At 50.4% G+C, this 4,034-nt stretch overlaps 2 non-coding genes across 2 annotated transcripts; one reads left to right on the forward strand and one right to left on the reverse strand.

Annotated features, from left to right (window-relative positions):
• Positions 1–1,161: 1,161 nt before the first annotated feature.
• Positions 1,162–1,233, reverse strand: TRNAA-CGC (transfer RNA alanine (anticodon CGC)). Its single transcript has one exon. It is a non-coding gene; the product is annotated as a tRNA-Ala (tRNA).
• A 1,021-nt stretch (positions 1,234–2,254) lies between these two features.
• Positions 2,255–2,326, forward strand: TRNAA-UGC (transfer RNA alanine (anticodon UGC)). Its single transcript has one exon. It is a non-coding gene; the product is annotated as a tRNA-Ala (tRNA).
• Positions 2,327–4,034: the final 1,708 nt, after the last annotated feature.

Below are 4,034 nucleotides of genomic sequence, written 5' to 3' on the forward strand. Positions count from 1 at the left end.
CCCAGATCGTCGAAACCGTTACAGAGTTTGCGTGCTTAATCGAATGTTGCCACTCATGTGCCCCCCCCCCCCCGGGGTGTCTGGGTAGAAAGTCAAGTTCAGGCTAAATAGGTGACCGCAACCACCACATGTCCCCATCGCTTCCTTCCTCCTGCTAGATCTCACAGTCAACGGTTGATCCCAAAAATCATTCGCTCGTGTAGTGTCATCGCCAGCTAATGTCGGTGGCGTGAACATGTATCATGGTCGTTATCATCAGCTACGGTCCATCCACTGCTGGATGAATGCCTCCTGATCTCTAAGACTGAAGGTTTGAGCCATCTGATGGGGTTTGTTACCATCGTCGGCTGCAGCTGGGTGTGGATGGAGCCTGCGGGGTGGTTGTTTGGGGTTGCAGTACCCAACTCGTCCCCTACGAGAGTCGGATGTCGACTTCACGGTTGGCGCGTGGTGAGAGTCGTTCGCGGATTCGTCGATGACCTCGAGCCCAATAATACTTGTAGGGAGCATATAAGTACGGTACAACTCTCCGTGCTGTACTGCCCTCTGCTGCTGCCCAACACGTAGGACTCTCCAAGCTGAAACCTGCTTAGCCACTGAGTTCGGGTGGAGTCCGTGCACGGCGTATTTTATTCGCAGGGACTATGAATATCTGTGATTGAGCTGGGAATGAAAGCCACAAGCCATAGTGAGCGCGATTGTGGCTATGAAGCCGCCCCCTCCCCACCCCCCACACTACGGAGCGCGCAGTGAACCCACTGCGGTCTGCGTTCAAGGAAGCAGGAGGAGGAAGAGCGAATCCAAATGAAATGCTCAAGCCCTCCCTCTTGGTCGTGGCGAGCAGACCTCGGCATTCGCATCTGGCTCCTTGAACCATCTCGCTTGTCGCCATGCGCAAGAAGAGAAACGGTGATCGTCGCCATCCTGGTGACGTTTAGGTCATGTTGTTAATGCTGGATTATGAGCCAAACGAGCATTTGCTGGACAGTTGCTGTGTTTGAAATGAAACACGTATTGGTTGGTTACGCTTTAGGAAGTGAACCCCTTCCTTTGTCGAGTCGAGCGCCTCTCGTGGCACAAGCAGCGAAGAAAGTGAAAAAAAAACCCGTATGTGCTATTCAAATAAAAAAATAAAATAAAAAATAAAATAAAAGTGAGGCGTGGAGATGCCGGGGATTGAACCCGGGGCCTCACACATGCGAAGCGTGCGCTCTACCACTGAGCTACATCCCCAGCACGGGGATTGGCGGCGCTGCGGAGCCAAATGAAGGCGAGACCCCGCCCGCTTAACCGTTCAGTTTGTTGAGAAGATTGTTCTCAATCATAATAATAAAACAATACAATTCTCACGACGTGTCTATTGCAACACAAGCAATCATCAGGTGTGAAAAGCACAGCAAGAAATTTTGAAACAAGTCGTGAGAATTTTATTGTTTTATTTCATTATTTTTTCCCGAAAGAACCAAAAATATGAAACCCTGCAGTCACTAAAGCTTTAAATCGAAAGATTGTTGTCGTTCATATTTTAGGGGGGGAGTGGTTTTGTTAGGGTTAGATCGCGTGATTATAAATGTGTCGTTAAACCCACCACCACCCAACACGGCGATTCGTGACTAGTACAGCACACGTTACCTTTGAATGTACACACACCGCTCGCGAGTTTGCAAAGTATTTAAAATGTAATTCTCATCAGGCACCCAAAGGTCTGAAGAAGTGTTGCAGTCCCCTAACTCTACTTACCCACTCTCTCTCGAAGACTGGCCTCTCGAATCACGTGCTATGAAGAGGGGTCATTGTCCGAAACGTCGGCTATTATATACATATTGGTCGCCTGATGAAGCTAGCTGTAACTGCTGGCGAAACGTCGTACTCAGATTGTAAATGTTGAGGCTTGGCTCTCCAACACACCGGTTAGTACTGTACTAGTGACGAATTGCCGTGGTCTGTGTCGGGTGGTGGTGGGTTTAACGACACATTTATATATTTTCGCGATCTAACCCAAAACACCTCTATTATACCCACGAAGAGTGTTATTGACGAATTAAAAGTTTGTTCAATTACGTTCGATTATATAAAACGGCGCCCGGTTCGTCTCAGATCGCATCTCGAAGCGGAGTATGTCCCATCGGTATAAATTTCATACTGAAATTAATCTTTCGTTGATCGACTTTACATTGATCACCGTGTGCCAAGCATGGACGTCATCGGCTGGTGTGTATTGATATAGGAACGCGCCGCGAAGCTGCACGTGGCGGGGGATGTAGCTCAGTGGTAGAGCGCATGCTTTGCATGTATGAGGCCCCGGGTTCAATCCCCGGCATCTCCACAGGATCTTTTTATTTATTTCAACGACGTTACTTCAACAACTGCTTTGCTTTGCGCTTACCGTGCATTGTGCGTGCGTGTGTGTATTTCTACGGATTTAAAATTGCGCATATTCTTAGGAGTTTTTGTTGTAGTAGTAGTCGTGTGTGCTGGTCAATTACATCAGGCATGGAGGGGGCCATTAGCACGCCGTGCGGCCGAACGTAAAACTGGGCCGGCGCGGTTATTTGTAGCTTGAATGAGCACAGGTGTACGCGGTACATTGGCTGCGGTAAGCTCTTCATCATCTCCATATATATAGGAGGGCGGTGGAACGCGCGAGAGAGCGAGGCGTGTAGAGCGAGGAGGTCGCGACCCGTGTGCATGCGGGGCAGGAGAGACTCCCCCCCCCCCCTGCTGTCTGTGTTCGTGCGCTGCGCGCCATCCGCGCCGCCGCCGCCGCCGGTTTCGAACTTCTGAAAGTCTCCAAAATTAAGGTCGGTAAGGCAATACGCGCGGGGTTTTCCAGCGCGGGCCACATGAAGGCTGTCGGGTTTCCGCAGACTTTTGTTTTATATTTTAATCATATCCGGCTACAGCCGCGACGCACCTACACGAACGCGCTCTCTAATCATCATCATCATCATTCCCCGTCGTGGGCTCAACCGGAGCCGTTTCGCTCCCTCGTGCGCGCCGCGAAACCCGGCGACTGTCTCGGCTCCCCCCCCTCCTCCTCCCCCCGCCAGCTCCAACCTCGCGACGATCATCAGCGCGCCACCCGCAGTGGGAGGTCTCGAGCAGGAACCTCGCCGAGAGAGCGAGGGAGAGGCACAGGCGCATTATACTCCGTCATGGATACACGGAACCCACCACCACCACCACCCAATTCGCGAGTAGAACAGGAGCTTAAACTGTTTGAAATCGAATATAACCCGCCCCCCCCCCCCCAACGATATTTCCTGATTTGATTTAAAACAAAGCAGATTTATTTTTTATAACCGCTTGCTTTGGATGGAGGGGACAGAATTTGGGACGCGCGCGCGCGCACGGAGAGAATGCATGTTGGCTACGTGGTAAGGGTCGCGGTTGAAGCGATAGCGCACGGTGGGTCAGCGCACTGGCACCAATGAGCTTGGTGACCCGAGCTCCAATCTCGGCCACGGTTCAGATACCGCCGGCGAGTGATACCTGAACGGAGCCTGGGCCAGGTTTTTTTTTGTCCACCATCAAATCCCATGCTGACGTGAGTGGCGAAGTAGCGTGGTCTGATATCGTCCACGATCCGCAACGCAGTGTGGTGACCTACATCCAGCAGTGGATTGACAGAAGGGCTGTGCGAGCTGCATGTGAGTGTTTCTGTCTTGGGATCGGGTGGAACTCATTAAGACCGGGAGAGATACAGCGAGGGAAAAAAAGTATTTGATCCCCTGCTGCTTTTGTACGTTTGCCCACTGACAAAGAAATGATCAGTCTATAATTTTAATGGTAGGTTTATTTGAACAGTGACAGACAGAATAATAACTACAAAATCCAGAAAAACGCATGTCAAAAATGTTATAAATTGATTTGCATTTTAATGAGGGAAAAAAGTATTTGACCCCCTCTGCAAAACATGACTTAGTACTTGGTGGCAAAACCCTTGTTGGCAATCACAGAGGTCAGACGTTTCTTGTAGTTGGCCACGTGGTTTGCACACATCTCAGGAAGGATTTTTTCCCACTCCTCTTTAC

This window comes from Lampetra fluviatilis, chromosome 10 (assembly GCF_964198595.1).
Source record: "Lampetra fluviatilis chromosome 10, kcLamFluv1.1, whole genome shotgun sequence".
Taxonomy (NCBI): domain Eukaryota; kingdom Metazoa; phylum Chordata; class Hyperoartia; order Petromyzontiformes; family Petromyzontidae; genus Lampetra; species Lampetra fluviatilis.